Source organism: Theobroma cacao, chromosome 3 (assembly GCF_053813885.1).
Source record: "Theobroma cacao isolate CCN51 chromosome 3, ASM5381388v1, whole genome shotgun sequence".
Lineage (NCBI taxonomy): Eukaryota > Viridiplantae > Streptophyta > Magnoliopsida > Malvales > Malvaceae > Theobroma > Theobroma cacao.
In genome coordinates this window covers 8,868,651-8,876,690 of record NC_142641.1, presented here as the reverse complement: position 1 = coordinate 8,876,690, position 8,040 = coordinate 8,868,651, and the positions used below count along the sequence as shown (strand labels likewise).

Here is an 8,040-nt window from a genome sequence, read left to right as displayed (position 1 = left end):
TGTTGAGATTCATTTGAGGTTTATAAATCTAAGTATTGAGGGAGGTGTAAATTGATACTCACATACACGGAGGTAAGTGCATTATGTTAATTGAGCTTGTTATGCCATATATAAATGGTGTTGGGCTTTTAAAATATTTTATATGAAAACGTGTGTTGAATATGTGTATTGTAGCTTAGACGAAGCTGGTTTTGATTTCAATTAAGTGATTGTGAGATCACAAGAATTGATTTGACCTATTATAGGTTATACTTATAAGTACATGAATTAGCTTAAGGGTAAAAATCAGTGATTATTATAATTGATGTGTGATCGTGAAGTAAAAGGTTAGTAAGCAAATATGTTAAAGGAATTGTGGACGCTAGAATGGGTGAATCACTATACATGGTAGTATGAAATTAAAAATTTATTATACCATATGGAAAGGATGTCTTTAAGTGAGACCTATTTGATTGACCACAATGCTAATGGTTCAACGTTAGAGCACTAAGAATATCCCATGTTTCGGTCACATGAGCAAATTGTATGAAAATAAATTTATAAGTTGCATTCGTGACATTGACCTTGATACTGAACATTATTATGTGGAGGTTTAAATGAGTTGGGAATATTATGTGAACCAAAAGGTTTCTTCATGGATTTAGATATCGTGGCATGCAAGTAAAAAAAAAAAAGGAAATTGGAGAGTTACTAAGATATAAAGAGACGTTAATACGAAGTGAGGAATTTGAGGTTGGCATAACAATAGAACGAATTTACCGTACCGTTAAGAAGATTTGCAATTAAGATATAGTTGAAGGAAAAGAGGTTGGTAATAAGACAAGGTTAATTATGTGGCGTATGAGAAATCTAAGGATACAAATTGAGGTATGAAAAAATGAGAATACATTAAAATATCTCAGAGAATAAGTTCATGCTTTTGAACTGAATGTGTTTGAAGGATTAATGAGTAAATAAGTAACTAAGTGTTCGACAATGTATAAGAGTTTTGAAATGAATAGATTGAATTACAAGTGTTAGGAATAATGGCTAGTAGTACTTTAAAACATTTTATATACATGATAAGGAAATGTGGAACTTGGAATTGTTAGGGAGCTTATTGGTGAAAGCAAATGTTATGAGGTCACTCGATGTAAGTTTGAAAATGGATATTGGCAAAGATATTAAAAGGTACTTAAGTAGAATCCTATTTCAAGTTTTGTAATTACCAGCATTGACTGTGTAGATGCTAAAAGGAAAATAATGGCGTGTTGGTGTAAAGGAATAGTATAAGATGATTGAAGGCAATCCCGATAATGAAGCTGGTTAATGAGAATTCCCTAAGGTGGAAATTAGAATTAAAAAAAAAAACTGCAAGTGTACACGACTTCGACGAATCTAAATCTTAAGTGATTAACTAATATTAAAATGAACAAGGACATATACGATGGAAGTATAAAAGGTAAATGAGAAATGAGGATGACTTTTAGGAATTGCGATATTACATGAGATGTAATCATCCAGTAAAGATGAACCTGAAGGGTTAATAAAATCGTAAAGCATACATGGATACCGGATTATAACTAGATGGAAATGATATATAGTGATTGAGATGTGGATTCATATGGATTATATTAGGGATAATGTATGGTAAAATGTAAGTTGAATGATAACTTACATGTCTAAAGAGTAATTTGGAAATTGATCACAATCTAGTGTTCGTGGATTAAATATGATCTTTGGAAGTGAAATAGAAGAATTATTTAAGTGATTTGAGTTTTGAACACGGTATGTCTGATGAGTTGCATAAATGGCACAATGACAAGATATACCATTTGAAATGGCGCTATGTGGATATAAGAAGAATTCCAGAATAATAGTCAAAAATAGAATAATATGATCGAGATGTAAAAGTAAAGGAATTGTTATTTCATGGTTATGCTAAACTTTCTATGTGGCGATAAAGCCACGAATGGGGAATAAATGGTGATAGTATTATAATGCAAGTATTTGGAGGGGTTGATTTAAAAGATGAAATTTAACTTTGTTAATAATGATGTCATGCTTTGAGACATGAAGGAATTGAACTAATGAAAAGAAATTGATGGTGAATGATAGAACTACAATCAAAGTTAACGGTTGGCAAGTGAGTTGCCTATTTGCATGATGTAAATCTCATTGGCTTAAAAATGAGGTTGAAGTGTGAATCTTAAGGCGTGCACATTACGAAAAAACTAAAATGAATTAAATTGCCCAGAAGCAAAGTAAATATGACGTATGTGGGAATAATTGAAGGTTTGAACCTCCCCCAATGTTGAAAATATGCACAGGAATGAAAATGGTGTGTTTATAGTGTTTTGAGTTATGTAGTGGTATATGGGACCAAGATGATTGAATGTCGAGAAGTTTAGCACGAAATGAAGTAAACATATAATGATTGGGCATATATAAGTAACGATGATTGTGATCAAAATTGTCAGGATTAAGATGGAAATGTCACGACCCTGTACTCCCCACGAGTCCGTAACAACCGCCTCCACGTCCCGATAGACATTCATCGCTCGACATGCTAATCAAAACCTCGCAAGGCTTTAATATCAGTTTTCGCACCTCCCCTGTGAGCAACAGTTGTTAAGTATCATGTTTTGAGAGATTATAAATTATTTCCAAATCAAAACAATAGAAAAATAATTTTTTTCTCACAGAGGCATTTTGGTCATTTTTTCTCAAAAATCTCGAAACTAGCTAAAAATGTAGTATGCGATGAAAAACACATATTTCATAATCAAAAATAAGTTTAGATGTCTAAAACATTCATTTGAAATGAAATTATGACTATTTGAATATAATAAAAATATTCAATAAAATATTTTATTTTCTTATAAAATAATATTTATAGAGTTACCGGTAAATAATTTTTGTAGCATAAAAGCTAAATAAATTCATACATACTGTAATACAGATAACCAAAGTATAAAATTTAATTTATAGTGACACGTGGGCCCACGAACGACCAAAAGTATCAAAAGAGGTAAACCTACAGTTTTTGAGGATGCAAGTCCAACTGTAGCCCTCAACGAAATGAGCTATCTACTGACTATCCTGAGCTTGAAATGGGTGAAAATGAGGGTGGTGAGATTATATAATCCCAGTGAGTAAACAAATACCATCTAAAATATCTAAAGCTGAGTAAATGGAGACAGGTAAAATAGTTTAACATATTGTAATTCATCACCTTTCAACTCATTTCAACCAAATAAAATCAATTCATATAAATCGAGTAATCAACATGGCTTATGAATTTCTTAAAACTTTGGCTCGTGCCAAAATCATTCTCATACTCAGTTATTAGGGATACCTTGATCGACGGCTATCCCAACCGAGTCCGCCAAGGCTGTTAAAAAGTTATGTACGCATAAATCATGTTTTTATTTTGAAAACATAGTCGTTCCTTGGCGTTGGCTGAGTTCACCCTCACGTGGTGGTTTAGCGTGAAGTGAACTCTAAAGTGTTAACCTCAGGAGTTGTCCAACTGCACCTCTTAGACTGAGGTATGAATATAATAGGATTACCATGCCCCTCTAATAGGCTGGTCCACGGAACCTGTCCACTGCAGCGACAAATTTATAACCCACCATGAAATACCCCATACTTTGATATGGTGATAAATAAAATTGATCGAATGCATATTGAGGTCAATTAAAATGTTTAGAAGTGATAAAAGACGAAAGGAGTAGTTTAGGATAAAATGTTTCGCAAGCGAGAAAATAATAATAAAATAATAATAATTTTATCAGAGGAGAATTTGTGAGATAAAAGGCGATTTGGAAGTCAAGTGAGGCATAATAAGGTATTTTGGGTACCAAGGAGACAAGATAAAATTTTTAGAATAAAATAATATTTTATTCATAAAATATTATTAAAATATTAATATTTAGCCGGATGTCGAAGTCAATCAAGAAGAAAGATCATATGGTTGATCCAAGTGGGGGAGAAGATGACAAGCTCGACTCTATAAAAATATTTATCATGACATACATGTGATGGATAGCATGTTTGCATGCTAGGAGAGTTCCGAAAAATTTACAAAAGTCGGTATTGTACCTAGAGGTACAATAAAGTTGATTTAAGCCTCGACTAGATCAAATAGAGAATTTACGATGAAATTAAGAATTTTAAAGTCTCAGAATGGTTTAATATGGTGATTCGGAGTTCGAGGATCAATTTGGAGTCAAACCGGAATTTTCGCTATCTAGGGGTAAAATGGTCATTTGCCACTTGGGGACAAAATGGGAATTTTAGAAAAGATTTTTTTTGGCCCCATTTGACTTATTGAAGTATAATTTGACTCATTGGAGTAAGATTTGAGGTTTAAAAGTGAAAATTTTTAATTACGGTATAATTTGGAGTAAAAGGGTAAAATGGTAATTTTACCACCCCAGGGGCAAAATTGTAATTTTCCACCACCAGGACATTTTCCAGCACATGGTCTTCATTTATCCTCATTTTGACCATTGACTAATTGTGTGGTGGAGATAAAAAGGATTAAAATTTTAAAATTTTAAAAACGAGCCAATGACATGATACCATGTGTCATACCTTTATTAATTTATTATTTTCCTTTTTAAAAGGCATAAAATCAGCCCATCTTCCACCCCATGGCCGGCCAAACCAGCAAGAAGAGAGAGAAAATAAAAACAAAACCCTAGAGAGAGAAAATCAAAGAAAAAGTGTGAATTTTCAAGGAAATTAAGTGAAAAAGGTGAGATTTTTTCTATTAAGCTTGAGTTTTCTTATTCCCAAGCATTTCTCTTTATTTTCCATGATTAAATTACATGTTTTCATGATGAATTCAATTCTGAAAAAATGGGTTAGGAGAGAGAAAGTTGTTGGATTTATTTGATTTTAATTTATGTTAGTGTTTTTAGTTAGTTTAGCATATTTAGAAACAAAACAACAAGAAAAGAATTTATTTTCTCCCCCAACTATTAATGGCTGAATTTACCATGTAGTGAGTGAGGATGAGTTTGATTTTATTCTAGGAGAATTGGTTAAGGAATAATGAATTATGAGCCTAGAAAAATAATGAGAATTTTCGGAGCAAAAATACGAATTTTTACCCACTAGGGGTATTTTCGTAATTTGCTGTTGGGACTGATAATTTGCATCACACTGAGGGACATTAAGTTAATTTGGGTGCAATTGAGGTATAGAAACTGAAAAGAATTAAATTGGAGTTTAAACGAACCCGTTAGGAATTTAATCGGGTGATAAGACGAATTAGGCTAATACCGGATTTAGATAGTTACCAGTGCATTTTTGCATTCCATATCATGGATTGGTAGTCCAAATTAGTTTAATTTTGATTTAGTACCAACTTAGTGAAATTCTCGATTTTGTACTGTGTCAAGGTGGTGAGTCCTCCAATAAAGGCAAGGAAATTGCATCCGAGGACCAGTAGACAGAGTGCTTCGAAAGTTTGCATTCTAGACATTGTGAGTAAACTTATTATCGTCTTAATTATCTAGAGTAGTTTTATACAACTATGTGATTTTATGAAAAATGGGTTTAAATGGTAAATTGTTATGTTTTAAGGGAAATTGTGATTTTATAAAATGATTTTATAAATTTTCTGAAAAATCGAATATTGATTTTGAAAATAAAGTAATTGGAGACTGCTAGTTTGTGTTGCAAATTTATGGTTCTGAATTGAATGGCTTATGACAATAAATGAGCATGAATGGCTAAACTGATTTTGGTGTTATAATTATTTATACTGTGTATTCAGCCTTGAGAGGCTAGGTTGCGATAAATTGCCATGACATGCTAGAATGAATTTTATTGATTGGTGAATTATATATTAATTATTTACTGCAGAGGGGGTTCCGTGGACCAGCCTATTAGAGGGGCACGGTAAACTCCATTATATTATTACCTCGAACGGAGAGGCGCGTAGGGTATCTCCTGGGGTATAGCTTAGGGTTCACTTCACGCCAAACCACCACGTGAAGGGGAACTCAGCCAACGCCAAGGAACGGCTGTAATTTTTTCAAACAAAAATATATTTTAAGTGTACACAAAATTTTAACAGCCTTGGCGGACTCGGTTAGATGCCCTGCGCAAGGTATCGCCGAGTATGAGTTTTGGCACGAGCCAAAGTTTTAAGAAATTCATAAGCCAAGTTGATTACTCGATTTTTATGGATTGATTTTATTTGGTTGAAATGAGTTGAAAGGTAATGAAATTACAGTATGATGATTTATTTTAATTGTCTCCATTTACTCGACTTTAGATAGTTTAGATGGTATCTGTTTACTCACTGGGATTTTATAATCTCACCACCCTCATTTCCTCACATTTCAGGCTTAGGGAATTTCGTAGTTAGCTGACTTGAAGAAGGACCTTCATTTGGACTCGAATCGGTAAAAGCTGTAGGTTTCCAGCTTTCGATGCATTTTGGATAGATATGGGCCCACGTGTCACTGTAAAAGAAATTTTATGCTTTGGTTATTTGCTTTATAGTATATATGAATATAATTATCTTTTACGCTATAAGAATTATGTACCGATAGTTTTATGAAAATTATTTTACAAGAAAATAATTTATTTTATTGAATATTTTTATCATATTCAAATGGTCAAATTTTCACTTCAAATGAACGTTTTAGATACTTAATTTTTTTTTTATCATTAAATATATATTTTCGGCTTACCTACTACATTTTTAGCAAGTTTCGAGGTTTTCGATAAAAATGACGAAAATGCCCCTGTGAGCAAAAAAAAATGTTATGTTATGATTTGGAAATGATTTGTAATCCTTCGTATTTTGATTATTTGATAACTATTGCTCACCGGGGAAGTGCGAAAGCTGATACGAGAGCCTTGCGAGGTTTCGATCGACATTCGGGGTGAAGAATGTTTGTCGAGGCTTCGCGACGGTTGTCACGGGCTCGTTGGGGAGTTTCGGGTCGTGACACACCAATTTAATAAAATTTACGATAGCATGACATGGTCATTATTTTATTTCACAGCCTCTCAAGGCAAATTAATAGTTCATACATTTTCAACACATTTACCAAATCAACCATTCATGCCAATATTATCATAAGTCATTCAATTCAAACCATGATTTATAACACAGCAATTAGTCTCCAATTACTCCATTTTCAAAACCATCATTCAATTTCAAGACAATTTTATAAAATCATTTTCATTTAATCCCATTTTGCTTATAAAAAAAAAAGATTTACCATTTAAACTCATTTTCCATAAAATCACAAAATCGGATAAAACCACTTTAGATAATTAAGACGATAATAAGGTTACTCACAATATTAGGAGTTTGAAATACTCCTATTCTCAGTCCTCTGATACAACGTCTTTACCCTTGTTAGAGGGCTCACCACCTATATACAATACATGACACATAATTCAATATACTATGTCATACTATTATAAATCTATTTCAAGCTCTTTACTAATGCATGAAATGGAATGCAAATTGTTCGGATTATCGTCTAAACACGATGTTCTACACAAATTCAATTGTGTACCTAAATAAAACGGTATTGACCTAATTCGATCTATCACTCGATTAATTGGCCAATATGTCCAATTTAACTCCAAGTAATTCCATTTTTCTCCCAATACTCCAAATCATCAAACACAAATTAAATAACTTGAAATATGGCAAAAATCATCCTCACATTTTCTCTTGGGAATTTCAGCCATAGTGGGTGCATCAATACTATGATTTTTCCTACTTGATTTTCTCACCGTAATTCATCATTTCCTAACCAATTCACTTGAAATAAAATCAAAATCATCATCCACACTCTACATGAAAAATTCGGCCAATGATGGGTGTGGGAGAAAATGAATTTTTCTTGCTTGATTTTCATGCTACACATCATTAACTAACTAAAAACACTAAGATACATTGAAATCTAACCAAATAAAGCATCAAAATCTCTCTCTAAGTGTTCAGCCAACAAGGGATTCATCATGCTTTCATGTGATTCAACCATGGAAAATAAGAAAAAATGCTTAAGAAAGATAGAT

The 8,040-nt window shown here is 32.7% G+C and overlaps 1 long non-coding RNA gene across 1 annotated transcript; it reads left to right on the top strand.

Annotated features, from left to right (window-relative positions):
- The first annotated feature begins 4,710 nt into the window (after positions 1-4,710).
- On the top strand, positions 4,711-6,539 carry LOC148763556 (uncharacterized). The gene is made up of 3 exons (XR_016025097.1): positions 4,711-4,741; positions 5,391-5,474; positions 6,343-6,539. It is a non-coding gene; the product is annotated as an uncharacterized LOC148763556 (long non-coding RNA).
- Positions 6,540-8,040: the final 1,501 nt, after the last annotated feature.